Below are 20,312 nucleotides of genomic sequence, written 5' to 3'. Positions count from 1 at the left end.
GTGTGACCTCTGGACGTTTCATGGTGTGTCCTCTCCCTTTCCTAGATTTGCATTACTGGCTTATTTTTAAGAAACGATGGTTCCCTAAAATTGGTCTAGGCTTTAAGTGGTGGGAATAGTCAAGTTTCATGATCAAGGCACACATTTATGATGGGGCAAGTGCACAGATGGAAGCATGGGTTGAGACCACTCCATAGTGCATGTAGGCCCTCTCATATTTTACTCTCTGAGAGCTTTACGTACCATGTATGGGTTATGCTTCCCCATTAAACCTACTTCGATGCAGCTTCTGGAGCCCTGCTCCCAAATACGGACTGGCCTGTGTTAGGCACCGTATGAGCATGGGACAAAGGTGTAGTCTCGGGTTCAAAGAAGCTCACTAAAAATGTCAGAGAGATGGCAGAGCAGTGCAGACCAGCAAGAAGGTGCAAAGAGATCCAGTGAGTGCAACTCTTCTTACCAGCTGGCACCAGAGGCTGTGCTGGCATAATGGGGCAGTCAGATCTGGGATTCAGCATCCCACAGGAGGATGAGGTGGTTGGGGGGCTTCCTGGCAGGGCTTCAGCCTGTGTTGGGTAGTGCCCAGGCACTGCTGAGGGGTAGCAAAAGGTTGGTCCCAGCAGCCGTGAGCCCGGCTTGACTGCAGGAGGGAATTCAGCTGTATATATATGAGCTGTGCTCTGCCTCTCTCCTTCAGAGCCAGAACAACAGGTCTTGGCCCATTTTACTGACTGGTGCAGATGGAAGCAGTATGTTTGAAGTCCCGTTTGCAGTCCTGGCTACTATTGATCGTAAGGCACAAAAGGAGTCTTTTTGTTTGGTTGGGGTTTTTGTTGTTGAAAACTGGCCTGAAAGCTTTGTTGTTATTGGTACTATCTGGATAGTAGAAAGAGCAGCCTCAGTTACTGGCCCTGCTGGGGTACTATTCCAGATGTTTTTCTTTACACAGCTGTTAAGCAGGAAGTAGAACCAAAACCAAAGATTGATTTGAACCATTGTGTTGTCAAAAACCAGAACTGAACCTGAATTATTGTCTTCTTTTGACTTCATTGAATTCAGATCATCATTGGCCACAGCTGGATCCAACCCCAGCTCAAACCAAACTGAAAAAAGCACAGACTCTGACCATGAATAGGTGAGACTGAAGGCCAAGAGTCTGCATCTTGCAATGAGTGCAGCTGATGTTACCTTTATGCCAATAGCAACTTTATTTTATTGTGCATGTGTGCATATGTGTATATATATATGTTTATGTATTTATCAAGTGCTGTAGTGTACACCAATTCATTTTAATGAAAAAAGCAGGCTTATAAAAACAGTTCATTGCTTAATTGGAAGATTAATGACAGACTAAAGAAAGAAGTCTACTGATACAATACCAAAGTTTTAGCAAGTCGATGCATAGTTTTACTCAGGCAGGACTCACACGCATCTCAGGAAGCTTAGAATTTTGCATTTCAGATATACTGTTTTGCCCCTATTTTGTGAAAGTCAAAAGAGCTTGATTGAATGCAGACGACAAACTTGTTCGCTACAAACCTAGTTAAACATGAAATCTTGCTGGGATTAGCTTAATTGTTCCCTAAATGAAAAGGCTGCTTTGTACATAGACTATAATTTTCTGCTTGCCAGATAAAGAAATGTGAACCTGTCAGGAGACACAGGAATTTTTCTGTGTAGGAGTATCACTGGGCCAACTGTCTTGCCTTTTATGCGATACTGTGGTGTAAAACACCACTCCACCGGTTTCGTTTTACAGAAAATAGTCTCTGTGGTGGTATCCTGTGGGAACTGAAGTATCAAGTTCTATTTTCCCTTCAGAAGTCCAACTACGTATGTACCCTGCTTCTGCAACTACACTCTCCATGACTGCCAGCCAGCCGCATGGGCTGGGGGAATGCTGTGGCATGGCAGGGGAGCTACAGGGAAGCTATTCCAAGCAAAGCAGGAGGTGTCATTCTTTGCCATGGTAGAGGCTGCCATAGGTAACACCACAGTGTTTGAAATGAGAGATGCTATTTGTGATAAGATTATACAGTAACTTAGTAAAAGAGGAGAATACTTCATTATTCCACTTCTAATCTTCAGAAGTTTATGTGACGCTTCCGTGACACTATTACTCTAACTGCAAACATTTCTATTTTTCTTTTGGCTTCCCTACTGCCTGCTTGAAAGCAAGAGTTGCTGTAATTAAAGCCTTTATTCTTTATATAAATGTAACTGTAAAAGATGTGGAGTTCCCATCTTCGAAAGCTACCAGACCAAGCAAATAAAGACAAAATTTCTGCAACTGTTCTCAAGTGACCTATTCTGTTTAATCTTGTTTCCTTTCTTCCTAATCAGTCTTCTCGAAAAGCCTCTCCATGTCAGGGGCCAATAGTTTAACAAGGGCAATGTGGAGCAGAAAGGAGAGGCTGGCCAGGAGCTGCTGGAAGGGAGAAGCTGGGGCACTGCTGGGCTCCGAACCACCAGAAGTCTGCAAGCCTGGAGCAAACTGAGCAACCTATGAGTGAAAACAGCATGGGAAGATGATTTAAGCAGCAAGGTGTTGTTTACTCCCTCTTAACTATGACAAGGAGCAGTTTCCACCCCTGTGCCCTTCACCTATAAGCATTTAGCAGGGAGTGGTTAAGTTACCCTCTGTGCCAGGTAAAGCACTCCCAATGTGCAGTTCTTAACTCCATCGTGGCGGACTCTGCACATGCTTTCCCTTCACAGTGTTGCAGTCTGAACATAGCTCTTGACTTTGTGGTCTCCAGAAGTCATCTTCTGAAAAGTGGTATTAAAACCTGCCTACTCTTAGAGTCTGTTCAATTCCAACAAGTCCTGAGACGTGCGTGGATGAAGTGTCTGTCTATCACTGACAAGGTGGGTGCATTCTTAATCCTGAGCCTCCTTCATGTTCACCTACTTTGTACCAGAGGGATGGTGGTGGCTGGTATTAACTCTGCTGCCATTGGCAAAATGCGATGCTTTCATACACTTGGTATTTGTTATTGTCCTTAGAACTGCATTTAAGTACCTCCAGTGAGACACTCATGCTCAGATTTTCTGCAGGAACTCCTGGGTCGCTCCCAGCTACAGTAATTTATCACAAAATCTAAGTGGAAAACACAAGAGGCCAGATTCTCGCTAACTCTGAGAGAGCATTGCAGGGAGGCAGTGCTACTACTCCGCTCCCTGCACAGCTCCACTTATAACAGTGGTTACTTGGCTTGGGCTCACTAGCATCATGTAAAATCCTTATGGATCCTCATGGTTCCAGTGTTCAGGACTGATGATTCTTCCTTCTCTTTTAGCATCTTGTGAATAACTTAGAACTTTTTCATGCTAATGCAACTCCCTCTCTTCCTGGTAAATTGCCTCATTTTATGCTATTGGAAAGCGCTTAGTCTGGATTGCTTTACTATTAGTACCTAACAGCTGCTGCTGCTTTCTGTATTATGTGTATGGGATAAGTATAAAATATCAGCAGATAGCTGACACCGCTTCAAGCCCTGGATGAGTGATAGTAGGAACTCTTCCTATAGCTAGCCTCAGATGACTTTCATCTGTCCCACTGAAAAACACGGGATTGTTCATGCAGTTAAACAGTGTGGCACAGATGAGACGGCAGTGGATAAAAATGCAGCGCTACTGAAGTTAGAAGAGCTAACTTAGAAAAGTCTCATTTTTATTTTAACAATATCAGAGTTTTACCTCTTGTCTTTCTGTGCCTGGGAAATCAGGAATGCCTTTGCTCTGAAGACCTTGTAATCTAATGCCAGGTCTTGCTGACTTTTACTGTCGAGCTTTAGTGCCTCGTTTCATGTGTGGTCCCTTTGACTTCAATAACACTCCTCACAATGGGGTTGGCAGCTCTTACCCTGGAACCAAGTTGATGACTTCTCTGGGCTCAGGGTCTGGCTTTGAGATAAGATGCAATCAGCAAAGATTATAAGTATTTTGGCGAGTAATCAAACATGTAAGAGCTGTCTGGTTATTATCTTTGGATTAATATCTGAGATTAGTATCTGGGAGTAAATTTCAATGCAAATGCATCTAAGTCCTGTCAAGCATTATAGTAAATATGTGTTGCTGATAAATCTATTGACTGTCTGAATTATTTAATGCAAATTGTAGGATTCTGTTAGACTGGCATGGCCTTTGCTGCTTAGCTGGTCATCTAGGGTTTCATTTCTTTTGCACCTACAGTGTGTTCCCGATAAATCTTCTCACACACTTTTAAGCAATTTCTGAAGTGCTCTCAAAACGGAGGCAGCAATTCATCTCTGTCACTTTAGGCCATTATTACTGAAATCTCTAAAACTGTGTTTCAGAATAATTAACCTTAAGCCTTAAAAGATTTTCTAGTGTTGATCAGCACGCCTGTAAGCTGCCAGTCATACATTTGTAAACTCGGAGCTGTCACACAGTTAGTAAACGCACATAAAGCCAGCTCTGTCTACTGATTTCGGCTCAAGTGAAGGCACAGCACTATATATTTCAACTTGTAAACTGCATATCTTGTTTTTTCGTTATTATATTTCTGTGTAATACTTTCCAAACTCTGTTTTATTGTATTCCACAGTTAAAAAGCCACCTGGATATTCCTTTTCTATTCTTTTTTTTTTTAAACTATCTCTAAGCCTTTTTGCATGTTTTTGTAATGTTTAAGACAGACTCAGACGACAGAGGTTTCAGAAGACTTGTGCAGCTGGTAGATTTTTGATGATTTCATTTCACGATTATTTTGGAATAAATGTGGGTACTAATGAGAACAATGAGTAAAATGTCAGTTGTACTAAATATAAGTGATCTGTTTTAGAAAAATATTAACACTTTTGTCAGTTCAATTACACCTGTGCATCATTCTACTATAGCAGAGTAAAGAAATAGAGTCTAACAGATGTAGGGTAAGTACACAAATGGGGTGAACCAAGGAAGTATCATAAATCCTTTATACCAGAACATTTTGTGAATGCTTTAGAGACTAGCAGATGAGAATATGTCCAGGTGTTCTTTGAACCCTGCAAGGTGATTAAAGCAAGCTGTAAAAAGCTGAAGTGACAGTACTGAAATACATGAAGATACATGCATGTGATTGGGATTTACACAAAAGGAACAGCTAGTCCATGGGAATGGCAAAACTGCCATGGATGGGAAATAGGGGAGATGAATATTTACATCTTTCTCCAAGAGGGAAAACTGGTTGTGGGGAGTCTCTGTAAATATCTTCTTACACAGGAATTAAAATTCTATTTCTTTATCTCAAGTAAAACATTCGCTGCTCTGCTGAAAGAAAAATGAGAGACATGATCAGTTGAAAGACTATAGCCAGTTATGAGCAGCATCTAGGGTCTTCATGAAACGGTGAAATACTGAGTGCTAGAAGAGGATAATCACTTTTCTACATTTTTAAATTAATACGAAATGCTACTCTCCCACTTTTGCTGTACAGCCTGGGTTTTAGAATGTCAAGAAAGTATTTGACATTTACAAGAGACCGCAGGCACCAATACAAATCATTTTTATCCATTTAAACCACCATGCTGAGTGAATTGTTGGCTCTGTGCAATTAGTCTCTGTGCTTCTTGACAATATAACCACAGATTATCGTGAATTCTATTAATAATGCAAGGTGGAAGCTCTGTTCTCCAAGTCTGTTATTTTACTTCTAGAAAAACATCTAATTTCTTACAAACCTGATATAAATAGGCCAGCTGACAAGTATCCCAAAAGAACAGAATATGCTCGGAATAGTGAGATTTGAACTGACGTATTTTTGGCAAAAAAGAGTTATACAGGCTGTATTTGTCTGAAAGTTTAAAAATAGGAGCCTTTGTCATATATGGCAGGAGAGGCCAGGTTGAGTCATGATTGATGTCACTTGAAAGAACACTTTAAGCTTAGAAAATGACATCAGAATCATCAGAATTTAGTGAGATTTAGATCAGTCCCTGAAGCCAGGGTGCTGGGGATTCTGGAAGATACTTCATGGATGATACACAGCACGCTGCCAGACGTTATCTGAATGGAAGCCAGGAGCTACGGTGCTTTCAGATTACATTTCTGAATGATGGGTATAATTTAATAATATTCATTTTTAGTTAAAGGCATGTTTCAAACTGTTTTCAGTTTTTAAGATTTGGTGCAACCCCCCGTTTCAGGCTGGAAGAACAGTCTGTCACTGCCTGACCTCTCCCCTTGCTCACTTACATGACAAGTTTCCAAGAGCAGTCAGGAGTGCTTTCCTTATTACCACGAGTCTGCAAATACAGCAGGGTCTCTTTCCATTTACTCTTCTCCAGTTTTAGTGCTCAATTCCTGCTGACTTTACTACTGAGCATTTATAAGTCAGACTGTAACAGTACATATGTATGTTAGAAGTATTTCTTTTAGCTCCCAGGCTAAAACTAAACTTTGTCTGTCTGTCTGCTACTGCTAGTGTTAAAATGGAAGTAACAAAACAGAAAAGGTGCTTGGTTTTTGCTTTATTAAAGATAACCAATAAATCCTGCGGAGTCTAGGTCACAGAGAGGCTGTGCTTTTGCTTTTGCTGTGCAGAGTAGCGAACCTCTTTGGAACAGTTTCTTACATTTCTCCTTTGATTTTCCACATAAAGCAAGTCTTTGCTCCTTAAAGTAATTTTAGTGTGAAAATGAATATATTTAATGTAAGTGCACAATTCAACTTTTGATCCAGTTAGATCTGTTTTGCATCTAAATAGCTGTTAAGTGTAAAGAGAAAGTAAACTGCAAATCACATTTCTAGAAGTAGATTTGTATTTACTGCAGTTAGCAGCAGCATCTTTTGTTCCTAAAAATGATAGATATTAGTGAAAAAATAAGTTGCATGGTTGCTCGGTTGCATGCCTTTAACAATACTTCATGCACAATCAGCTCTCATACTGAAATGAGTTCATTTCAGGAAAAGAAAAAGTTCATCACACAAGCAACTCCGCAAGTGAAGCATGCTTGTTAGCTAATAGCTGCCGTTATCTGCCATTTAGATTTGCAAATTGTGCTCGTTCCTGTTCTGTTTGAAGAGCCAAGTGGTAGATGAATTATTCTTGGTATTCCTGATTTTTACTTCAAGCCAATAAACACCTGTGTGCGACTGGCCTGCCGGAGCCATTCCACGAAACATCTGGGCATGCTCCAGCCCTGGGGCTACTGGCGTTCAAAACGGTCTTCCCTGATCCTGCTGCTCATTGCTGCTGCAATCTGGGGCCTGATTAAGCTCAGGAATTGGATCAGGAACCCTGTCACCCCTGTGCACCCAACCCTCTTGGTGGTAGAAGAGGCAGACAAAGGGACAAGGACTCTGGTGGATTATGTGAGTGGTGAGGGAGAGGGAACTGCGTGTGATTCCTTTGAGAGTAGAGAGAGTTTTCCGTGGGTCTTGTGTTATGTAGCGCATAAAAAAGATCTGCGCTGGAGGATGAATCATTGCATAGTAAAACCGAGCGTGCTCTGTGGAATCTGTACTTTCTTTGTTGCAGCCGTTGGAAGTACGCAGTGAATGAAGCAGACAACTGTAGAGAAGCGAACATGTTTTCATGATTAAGGCATGAGTGCAACCCTGGGGAACTGAATCGTATCCCTGCCTTTGCCACAGATTTCCTGTGTGTTACTAGTCACTTTGCACATGTGGTTGTTAATTGTGTTTTTCTTGGTGCTTGGTACGGTGGAGTGTAATTTGTAGAAGTGCTGAGCACTTGCAACTGCAAGATTTAGGCAGCGGGAGCTGTGCTGTGACTGTAAGCACTGCTGTGCAATGAATACTGAGAAATCAGGCACCATGCATCTCAATGAGGCAGTCAAGAAAAGCAGAGGTAGGGATTACAAAGATAAATCTTCATGAGTTCAATTTATATGGTTGGAGAACAGCTTGAAGGGGTTTGTCCTTCTTAAACTTGTCCTTCCTTGTACCTAAAATAAGAACAGCAAATTTCAAGGTAAATACAAATGCAATATTTGTGAACAGTTACTGAGTTTAAGATACTTGGGCTAACCTGAGAATTAGTAAATTGTTTAGCACTTGTGTGTCCTTCATGTGTTTTGCTTTTTTTATCCTTTTAAATGGAGATACTCTTGTATCACTGAGCAAACAGTCACTGAAGAACCCACTAATAAAACATTATTGCGAGTACATGTATGTTTTTACTGACTATATGCAAAGCAATCGTTAGAGATTCAATAGCCTCTCTGTATTTTCCCATAGTCTTAACATTGTACAGCAAAAAGATAACACTTGAAAAATACTACACTATTCTGTTGGTAGAAGTTGAAAAAGACACCTAAGACACTTTATGGGAAGATACGTCTTGAAGTGAAGAGTTACTCTTCTGCTTACTCTCAAAATAACACATGATGGTTTGTGTAATGTTTATCTTATAAATCACAAATTACATGAAAAAATGTATAGCATATAAATACGCAGCTATCCTTATATCAAGATGGGCAAAACAAAAAATAAGTAGCTTTCATATGAGAAATGGAACAATGAGAACAGGAAAGCTCGTAACTTCACAGATTTCTGTAGTATAAATAGCTTTTGTCAGCTTAAATATACTTTGTCACTCCTTGATGCTATAATCCAATGCCAAGGAGATTTTTTTTTTTTAAAGTGCCATTTATTTAGCATGTTTACCATATTTTATTAGGAAACTCATCTATTCCCCCATTAGTTAATCACAGCTTTATAAAACATTACATCTGGAAGTGTCTCTTTTATGTAACTAGGAGAGGTACGCTCCGTTCCACCAGAGGTGTTAGTTACATAGATGACTAGAAAATTACAGGATTTTTTTTTTACTTTAGTAATCGCAAACACATACTAAAATGGAAACCCAATTATTTTCCAAATTTTGTTTATTTGAGATGTAGCCTATATTTTTGTTGGAACACAGAGCCATACACTCGGGATGCACACAAGGCACTGAACGTGGAATTCAGGCAATCCAAATCCACAAAAGCGATTCAGAAAACCTCTGCTTTACTGACTGTAAAATCTGAATTCACTTGGCTCCGTTGTTTTGGTCCTGTCAGTCTCCTAAGTGCCAAAGCTTAGGTTTCTGTGAGTACACTGAACTCTGAATGGCTAGCTACAGCTTCTTTTAACCCCACTAAAAGATAAGCCTGCGTTCGGTTCCCTGAGGGGTTCACTTCAATCCAGGTGCCCTGAGCACACCTAAAACTTACACCACTGGCTGCTTCCAGGAAGAGTGTCGCTCATGTCCTGGGCTCGCAGCTACTTGGCAATTGTCCGTGAACTTGTGGAGTTGTCTAGTAAAGTGGTGAGTTACGGAGGACTCAGGTTCCTGCATGCTTCAGAGTCACTGCTTTACTGTTTCAAAGTTCAGCCTGTTTTATAGAAGGGAATCCCGTCGGACAGGGACCGTGGCTCCATCAGGTGCCTCAGAGCCCTGCACCCGCACGGGCACCCCCCAGGCTTCTGAGAGGAGTGGAGGGGTTCAGAAACACTCCTGCGTTCATCATTCCTGTTTGGCAGACTGAAGAACTGAGCACAGCACATTGTATGTGCATCGCAGTGTGATCACATAATCAAAAAGCAGTAAAATGTTTTGAGATTCATTTGAATATGGTCTGCTCATGGTCTCAAATGCCACATATATAATTATCACCAAAAGTGGAGATGAAAAAAATCACATCATCCTTTACTGTTATTAATATGGCAGACATCACTGAGTATTTTTAATTACTGTATTCTACTTCTATATAGAATAAAATTAAGCTGAATTTAATTGTAAATGAGATTGCAAACAATTTCCCCCCCTGAAGATTCTACTCAATCCTTCATCATGTGGAGTATTTAATTCCAGTTTTGCTTTCTTTAAACTGAATGGAATTTTTGTACCAAGTTAGGACAGCTAAGTCCTTCCACGCAGAAAACTACTGAGCTCACTGGATATTTTTCTGTCGTGGTGCCAAACCATACAGCAATCATGCTGAGGATATGGATGGAAGAAAGGTTGCTCTGCACAGTAATTCCATATAGGAATCACTATTGATTACAGCAAGGATACTTTATGGGTAGTGGTAAATTATGAGGTTTCTCTTGTAAGTGAGAACATTGATTTACATGAGTAATGCAAAGGCTCACACGTAAGCTGAACTCAAACTTTAACTGTCAGCTGTAACACATCTATTTATACTACAGATCTGTGCTTAGCCACTTATATTTAATTATAATCAGTTGCGGTGCCTCCATTTTCTGTGTTTACTCAGAGAATCACATTTCTGAGGTCAAATGCAATGACAGTTATACTGTAGTTATTTGAAGACATGCTTAGCTGTACACTCTGCATGTATCTGAGGACAGAATTTCTGGAGAAGAAAGGATGGGTACAATTCATCAGTCCTTCCTTACATGAATAAAATTTCACACACATCAATTTTAGTCAGGGCATGTCTGTGCTTCACAATACAGTGCTGTGGAGAGATAGCCAAAGCAGCTCAAAAGGAGCCAGCTTGGGTAACTGGAAGCAGTTTAACCACGCTGCTTAATGCTGCACACTGTCTAATTTACCCTGTTTTTCAGCAAAGTAAATTAGCTTTGGCAAAGCATTGCACAAATAGACTAGCCTCCTTCCAGCCCATGAGCCAGCTTTGGCACCAATTTCTACATTCTACTTATTGTGTAGTATAGCATATCTAGTAGGAGATGCAAAGGACTACTTGCATAAAAATTTGCAGATTCAGATCCTCAAATTTTATTCTGCACTTAGACATTTTAATGGCACAAACCTTTTATTAACTCTTAAATGTCACTGCTTCAAATTTAGTGGTGTTACTGAACCAAAATATCAAAAGAATAAAATACCATTATAAATTAATCGCTAAAGTATATCATTTGGGGCTTACCATGCTTAAATATGCTTGTATTTACTTGACAGCAGTAGCAAACTGCTAATTGGTAGTAGATTTCTTCAGAATCTTAAGCCTAATTACTTCTGCCCCCGGCATACAAAGACTAGCCTTATTTCTTGTGTGAAAGGCTTTACCAAAATCAGAACAAATCACAGACCTTTTCTATTGAAATCTCAGCACAAAAATATCATTAATATAACTACATTATGTTTTAGAATGTCATGTGTACTATATTTTTTTGAAAGAGTCTAGTAAAAATTAAGTTTAACTGTCTTCTCTCTGACAGTATTGTTGATGGACCGAATTTTTCCTCCCACGAAATTGATGACAGAAATCTATTGATAACAATAGGAGCAGACACTAAAAACTTGCCATGTATGATTTTCCAGTAGGGACAGAATCCCCTTCCACCTCTGAGAAATTTACTTCAAACTACCCAGTAAGAGAGTCTTTTGGCATCATAACCAGCAACCTTTTCAATACCAAAGCAATAGATGCTAACTTGATATTCCAGGAAAAATTACAAATTATTCAGTGTTATTCTTTGCAAATCTAAACAGAGCACACGTGCATGCATTTTGAAAAAGTGGCCCCCAAATGTTACATTCATAGTTGAAGGCTTGCTGGAAATCAACAGCTCTTGTAATAAACTGAAATATTCATTTATGCATAAATTGAATGCAAAAAGAGAGTTTTTTTAAAATAGATAGTTTCAATCTCCATCTCTGCTTGAGATAAAAAATAAATGAAGATGTAATAGCTAGATGCAATACTTTCTACAAAATAAAATAACTAACATCCAAAATGTGGGAGAGCTTCAGATCCTCTAGAACAACCTTAATGATTCTAAATTTCAAATAAAATGTTTGATTTTATACAGTTATTACCAGAAGAAGAAATGGAAAAAAGTCAGAGGAAAAATGTACCCATATTGAGGACTCTAATATCCATGGCACAGATCTTGAGAATAATACCAGAAAATTGGCTGAATTAACTGTATCAGAATGTACACTATGCAAGAAGACATGTATAAGTAACACGCATTTCTGCTTCTCTCAATAAAAATAATTTTGATAAAAAGGCAACTTTCCTCCCCAATTTGAAGTTTTACTGTAAAAGGATTTGGAACAGAGCTATAATGCCTATTCTCATCCATGCAAGACTTATTTTTCATCCAAGCTGAGCAAAGATGTCAGTATCATCAAATATATTCTATGGACTTGAAGGAGAATTGCTTTTTTATTTTTTTTTGTTTAATAGCTGGCACAGTACAATCACTATGAAACAGAAATTCAGATAATTTTTTTTTTTTTCTACCAGGCACTGGATTAATGCTCAACCTTGCAACATCCAACTGTTGCTCCATATTAATTTTACAGCCAGTTGCTGCTCAAACCCTGTAGCGATTTGGCTTTATTCTGATCTCCAGTCCTCTCACAATTTCACATTTTCCCATATAATATTACCATACCACCATAAATGATAGAAGCAGTCTCTTCAAAACCAGTGATTGCTCCAAGGTGCTTGAATTTCTGCCTTAAAATGACCTACAAAGAAGAGAAAACGCCCTGATGTCAGTCTTGGCTTTCTTTCTGATTATATAACTGGGGAAAAACGATTTGAATTTTTTTTTATGTTACTTTTCATAAAAGCTATGCAGGGAATCGCCCAGAATTACTATTGGTTATTGTCTAAGTAGTGAAATGGGGCTAGCACAGTAATAACTGGAAGCTGAATACCTGAAAAGGATTTTAAATTCTCTTTAACTATATAGCATCTTTTGCATGTTTGTATTAGCACCTAGTATGAGAATCCGGTCTTCATGAAACAGCCAAACTCTCTTTCCCTGAGTAATATCACCACACTACAGTCCAAAATACTTTCCACCAATACCTCTCATTTTTCCTCTAGGAAAAGAAACCCATAAATGGAGACTGCTTATGACATTCTATTTCTAATTTTAAAACAATCTCCCTTTCACACTCCCACCCCAAAACAAACAGCCCAATCCTTTCTCCCTTTTTCCCCTTGAAAAAGGAGGAAATTTTTAGGAACCACTAAGAAAGTAAAAGGCATTTGGGCATGTCAGTAGCATTCACTTGCAAAGGGTTTGTGTTTGAAAGCTAAAACCACTGTCTTCAATCCTAGTACAAGACACGCTGTCTGCAGTATTACTTTTGATATCAAGTTATTTCAAATGTCTAGCACCACAGGCTAAACATGTAAGTGTAGCTGGCAATTTTTCTTCCACATTTTAAAATAATTCTCCATTTTTTGTTTTACTAGACAGAAAGTAAAAATCTTTTCTAAATTGCAAAGGTGAAAAGTGGTTCTGGATCCCCCTGACTTAGAGTAAGGTGCTCTAATTTGCAGGGTTACCACTTTGTCTGTCCATTCCACTTGGCACACACTATTTTGGATAAATATTCTGTTGGTTTGGTTTGGTTTTGTTTTGTTTTAATTGAATCTCTACTACTTTGGAGAAAATATCACTGTTGAAGTTCCATTAATTTTTATAATATAAATTAGAATACCTGATTTACACTGAAGCCTTAAAAGGCTTCTGTATCTTTCTGATGGCTGTACAGAAACTATATTAACTTTGTAGTTATAATCCACTCATAAAACTAATTCAACTAACCAATGAGCAAGTTTTAAAAGACATTATGTAGCTTCTATGAATACTGAATAGCTATACTACTAAGGTCAGAATAATTAACTAGTTCTAGAAAAAGCATTTTATATAAACATCAAAATGCATAGATTTTTTTCCCCTAGAAAAATATAAGCAAAATATAAAATTTTTATGCAGTGCAGAATCAATCAGAAAAATAAATATAATCAGCCATTAGTCCTCTCTGTGTGTAAGGAGTTGTACTGGTACATGAACAAATTAAGGTGGCTAATGGAGTCAATACTTTCGTGACTCCTCCTGTAAAAGTCAGCATTTTAAAACAATTCAAAATTTATCCATATACTTAAATAACTCTACTCCAGAATATCTTTCTCAGAAGCTTTCTCTTTCAGTGTCTTTATGTACGCATATTTTAAAAGCAGAAATTTCATGACAAAATATTTCATGAAGAGGGAATTGAGGTTGAAGATGCAGAAAGATAAAGTAGGAATTAAAAAGAAAAATCCTTGCATATAATTATCCCCCACTAAAGTATTACAAACCCAGGAAAAACAGCCTCAGTTTCACTGAAAAGACATCCGACCATGTTAACGCCCCTGATAACCTGATCTGTATCTTGTTCTGATGCTACAAAGAAAACATGTGAATGAATTTACTACGTCTTTCAAAATTACAGTCTTCTAGCCTGGTACTCCAAATGTTATTATGACATTGTCACGGTCATCTGGTTATTACACCACACTGATTATTTCTTCCAAATTATACTCAGAAATATTCAAAAGACCTGGGCAGTAGTAAACAGAAATGAACAAAAGGGAACAAAAAACTGTCTACAAATAGAGGGAAGCACAGTCTAGTAACACAGTTCATATTCTGTAATATTATATTCTTTACTGATAAAAACTTATTAAATCACATTCAATCTTGGGCTGTAAACCATGATTCCCATCTGGAAGCCATTTCTAAAAAAGAACAGCAGAATTTCTGTTATTGTCATTGTTCAGAAAATAACTATCCAGATATTGTTAATCTATAACTTATTAACCAAAATATTGTCCTGCTTTATTTTCCTTGAAGATTTTTTTAAGTAACTGTGTCTTTGCCAGACACCCATGCACAACATTGCATACCTCTTTGTCCCTTGCATTGAGTCCAATTTGAAAAATGGTCTTTTCTATTTTTTAATTTCTAGGCTCAAGACAGTGTATTGTACAATGTCCGATCTTTAAAAATCCTCACTTCAGATCATTTGGCATTTTTTGAAGCACATAATTACTCAGAAAACAAGAGGTAAGTAGGAGATCACAACACAGAAATCAGAGACTCACTGAAAAATGAGTTGTCATTTGCTTTCTAAGGATTAAGTTTTGAACATTGTTTTCCATAAAATCATGCTTAAAGAAAAGACATCAATAGATTCATCATGTCTTCTCCCTCTTTTTATGTTCTCACATAGGTTGCCTCTTGAGCTGAAACGCTGCCTTTCCACAAAACACTACTCCCTAATTGAAAAAAAAACCACAACAAACTAACGATGGATTACAATAATTTAAGATGCATTAAAATGTTTGTGAACAACTCTAGGCACCTAAATAGTGCATTTTTACTGATACAAAATGAAATAAATGCAGCACAACTGGATTTTTTATTTCTCTAGCTAAGCCCTTCTCACCAAAACAGTAGGACTTTTGTTTTGTGAATGCCAAAACCATGTAAATTTTCACACAAAAGCAAGGTAATGAACAATAAAGGGAAATCGACAAATACTATCTTGTTTTCTCCTGATTTCCAACTTGTCTGACAAGCTGCCCATAAAGCTGATCATAAACTGCTATTTAACAGAAGGAATAGCTGGTATTATCTGAATGTCTTTTTTATTTTTTGTAAGCTTCTACAACTGTTTTTTAGAACTTGTATTAGTGTTCTACTTTAACAGTAATAATCTACACCCTATTCTACAATAATGTGAGGAAAAATATACAAGAAAAATTGCTTACAAATTCTGGCTGCAACTTTGAGATTGTAAAAAAAATTTCCAATTGCCCTTCTCTCCATGTTAACAAATTCTTCATATTCCCCATTTCTTTGTGCCAGTAACAATGATCTCATCTTTGACTATGCTCAGGCAAACATTTCACCTACTGTTTTATAAAATGTCTTTTACATTAAAAATGTAAAAATAACTTACAGTAAAAAGCCACTAGTACATAAATGTACTACTGCTAATTTAAAGAATTAGCCAAACATGGTGCAAATGCCATCTCTGGGTGGACCCAGTTCCTGAGTAAGCTGCTTTTGAGAATACATTACAACTTTATTGCCTCAAAGTTTTTGCATGCTGATTTTGAGTCACCAAGAGAATACTTTCATAATTCTTTAACTGATTACTTTACTTAACACTTTAGCTTTCAGACAAATTTTCTAAAATATCCATTTATACTCTTGTCCTAGGAGGTATTAATAGCATTGATCAATGTCGTGGTTTAACCCCAGCCAGCAACTAAGCACCACGCAGCCGCTCACTCACTCCCCCCCCATCCAGAAAAGAAGAAACTAATAATGATAATGATAACACTAATAAAAAGACAACAGTAGTAATAAAAGGATTGGAATGTACAAATGATGCGCAGGGCAATTGCTCACCACCCGCCGACCGACACCCAGCCAGTCCCCGAGCAGCGATTCCCTGCCCCCCCACTTCCCAGTTCCTAAACTAGATGGGACGTCCCATGGTATGGAATACACTGTTGGCCAGTTTGGGTCAGGTGCCCTGGCTGGGCATGAGAAGCTGAAAAATCCTTGACTATAGTCTAAACACTACTGAGCAACAACTGAAAACATCAGTGTTATCAACATTCTTCACGTACTGAACTCAAAACATAGCACTGTACCAGCTACTAGGAAGACAGTTAACTACATCCCAGCTGAAACCAGGACAATCAATCAAATCTGGTAAAAGCAAAAGGTGGTATTAAACATCCTTCAGTTTGGCTAAGTGAGGGAGTTCCTAAGTGCTTATTTTTTAGTGATAGCTGATGTAAGAAGGCATTACTTCTTGTCATCCAGCAACACAAGCCTGAACGCAACCAAGGGAATCACCCAGAGCTTAACTACCAGTGCAATAACTGCAGTAATGACTTGCTAGAGCCAATATATGTCTGAAAATGTGCAAAAGACCATAAAGCACAGAGACTACGGGCAGACAGCAGGAACAGAAATTGTTCATGTCACATAAGGGAATGAGTGAAGAGTTTTGGCACTGAAGAATGCAGTTCACAGAACCCAGCAAGGTGTAGGGCAGGCATGGCAGAGTACTTGTGCGTGAACAGGTGCCATCTGGAAGTCCTTGCACCCTCAAACTCTGCCCTAGGCTCCCTAACTTTCTCATCTGACTTGAAGGTCATGGAAAGAGTTCATGAGCAGCAAAAGTAATGAGATCTGATTTCTTCTAGAATTATGTGCTTTGTCCCTTAATCTTCTGCTGTCCACCTTCTCCATAAAACACCCACTGGGCAAGGCTCAAGTTACTCATGTTCTGATTAGCCAGCACGGTATGAATGAAACACTTGGCTGGCTGGTTGCTACAGAACATGATCTGCAGTTCATATGCCTGCTTTTACCTCAGCAAGGGCATTAATTTTGCTTTCCCCTCAATTCAACTATCTCAGGTTTAAAAAATTTGTAGGAGCTTAATTATTTCCAAGACCACAACGGTCTCTGAAGTATGGTTCAAATTTGCTATCAGGTTCAAAAATTACTTTGGAAAGAGGAAGAAGATGGCGAACAAAAGACAGAGACTGTGTGCTCTAAATATTTTCTTTTCTTTAGAAATGGAATTTGATTTTGTAAGGGCAGACTGCAATACTATATGCTTAAATCCTGGAGAAAGCTACTAACTCATCACCTGAAAATAAAAGTAATGGATTAAAAATTGGTTGTATAATTCAGTTGCAAGGTCACAACAATCCCTAATATGACCTGAAAAACAAATGCAATCCTAGAATGTAGTAGTTGAGGAACTTCCAAAGAGATGAGGACTATTAATGCCATTGTAATGGGTCCTGGTGAAATGACTTCTGAAATAGTGTCAAATCTATTTACGAAAAACAAGTTCAGACTGGAACACAGGCAAATAAGAATACTAAGATGGTAAGAGAAGTGAAGAACTTGCAGGCTGAGACTAGAGTACCTGAACTTGTTTAGCCTAGCAAAGTGAAATCTAAGAGAAAATATTCTAATTCAGAAACTGGGTGTAAAATCCAAGGAGGAAAAGTAGCCATTGAAAGTCAGGTAAAGGACCTGTGTTGGTGCAAGAACAAACAGACACAAATTAGTCATACAAACTGAGGTCAGAAGTAAATCAGATGGTATCTACTCTTCAGAAGAGTTAGAGCAGTCTTCCTATGAGTACAGCTGAGCTACCAACTCAGTATTTGCCTGCCACAAAGAAGAAAGGGGAAAAGCACCTCCAACCTCTAGACCATCCATAGGCCTTTAGCTTCTAATACCAGAGCCCAGCAGTATTCCTCGCTGCTGGCTTGCAGGATGTGTTCTGTTTTTTCATTTTTTGACTTCTCTGTCCCCACAGGAAGTTCCACTGGTAACTAAGCTTAAGCTAGTTAGCGAAGCTCCTTTTATAGACAGTGGAGATGCATACTCTTTGAGGGCATATCATCCCATTTATCTTTGCCACTGAAATATCTTTCCTTCTTGCTGTTCAGTGGAACAGACTGATCTCATTTAGGAATTCTATTTCTTACTCCACCGACTTCTTGCTTAAAATACTCAGCTCTGTGTGAAAACTCACTGTCTTCACTCCCCACCACCCGTGGTGGGGATACTTTTACTCCCTTTCACATTTTGCTGTTTGCACCTTCTGCCCATAAAATTCAACTTTTTAATAGTCCTTATCTCAGTAAAAAGAAAAGATTTAATGCTTTCTGGAAATGCCTTCATACACAGTATTCCATAAAGAAAAGAAATTGCTTTAAGTCTTTACCCAGGCTTTTTACTAAAAATGATCTTTCATTTTCACCTAATCAAATGATTCATTTTCTATCTTCTCAAAGTTACGCAGTGAAACAAGAAAAGCCAAAGCTATTCTTAAGTCATTATTGTGCAGACTGCATGTACTTATTCGTAGTTACTGCTTGAAAGTCTCAGTAAGTAAAATGTATATGGACAATCATCTCCATGAAAAAAATGTATTAATCCCACACTGTTATTCTTTGAGATACATCCCACATACATTCCATGACCTTTCTCATTATTTGGGGTTTCTTACCCAGCTGAGCTCTCAGTTGGTGAAATAACTCTTGGCTATGTTAACTCTATGGTGTTGGGACACCTGGGTACTTCTGTTGGACCGTCCTTGAAAGGATTATTTTCCTATGCCTTCAGAAGGACACATGTGCCGGAAAGCTGAACATAGCTTCCTAACTTCAGCTAGTGTGCAACAGGTAACCATTTCTTCCTAGGTTAAATCTAAGTCCAATTTTTATCATCCAATAGGTATTTTGGTGGACCTAGATAACTGAACTGGAGGGGGGATTTACAGGTGGGAAGCCAGGCAATATAGTTATTGGCCCAGTGGTACAAAAGATGAGACAGGCAGGTGGGAGTGCAGTAGCAACTTTATAACTTAAAAATTTATTGAGAGCGATGGCTCATTGACATTATAGATGAACAACAGGACTGGGGAAATAGTATTAATTTCCGTTCTGTGTTTGGGGTGCTTTATTTGCATGTGCACAGTGTTGTGTTGTATATGAAAGGACTTTGTTCATTGGCACTGCCCATACATATTTCCTTTCCTTCTTTCAAGAAACACTTATTTCACGTTACATTTTCTTTAACAAAAAGCGTTTTGAGCCTAATCTGTCACGCTGCCTCAAGAACTAAAAGTGGTCAATGCTAACCTTTTAATTAAAGCTGTTTTCTTGTAATGACTGAAAGCTAGTGACAGGTTTAAGCTATACTGGCTAAAATTCAAGCTAAAAAGTATTCGGTGGTCTTCCTTTAAACTCTGGTGTAAAGTAACTCTAATCACTACATGATTTAATTCCACGCCAAGACCATAGAGCCTGTTTTATTATTTTAAATATAGCTCCTCTGACCTTCTAATGAGGACTGTCCTACCCCTTCAGCCTCGGCTTCACTCCACAAGCCACCGCGCACCGCCCCGCTGCCGAACCCTCCTGCCTAGCACCAGCCGCCACGGGCCTGGCCCCTCCTGGCTCCCAGCCCTCCTTCCCAAGTCAGGAATGTGCGTTCTCCACAGCGCAAGCCTTACTAAGGTGCCCCTGCCCCAGCACCGCCGGATTTTGAGGGACACTGTGGATAGCGGTTGCAGCAGCAACCACCCGTCGCATTCACCCGTCCGCTCTCCGGGGTTCAACACCTTCGGCCTTCCCCTCAGGGTCTCGCCCTCCGGGGCGCACCCCCATGCCCGGCACCGGCACCGGCACCGGCACCCGCGGCCGCCGCACCGCGCTGCACGTCCAAGCAGGCGGCAGCCCGGGGGCAGCGGCCCTTCCCCACCGCCGGGCGCCGCTTGTGTTTACCCGCTCCTCCCGGTAACGGCTGCCGCCGGGCCCCGTCCCCATAGCAACGCCGGCGGCCTCGGCCGCGGCCCGAGCGGCGATGGCGGGGTCCGGCGCGTCTCACCCGGGGCAAGGTATGGGGGCGAGCGGTGAGGGACCGCTGGGCTCCTTGCGTCCCTCGGGGGCTCCACACAGCCGCCGGGCGCCAGGATCCCTCCCGCCTCCTACAGCAGCCCTGACCCCAGCCTCTGCCCCAGGCAC

The sequence above is a fragment of the Haliaeetus albicilla genome, chromosome 2 (assembly GCF_947461875.1).
Source record: "Haliaeetus albicilla chromosome 2, bHalAlb1.1, whole genome shotgun sequence".
Classification (NCBI taxonomy): domain Eukaryota; kingdom Metazoa; phylum Chordata; class Aves; order Accipitriformes; family Accipitridae; genus Haliaeetus; species Haliaeetus albicilla.
Note: the sequence above shows the minus strand (reverse complement) of the source record.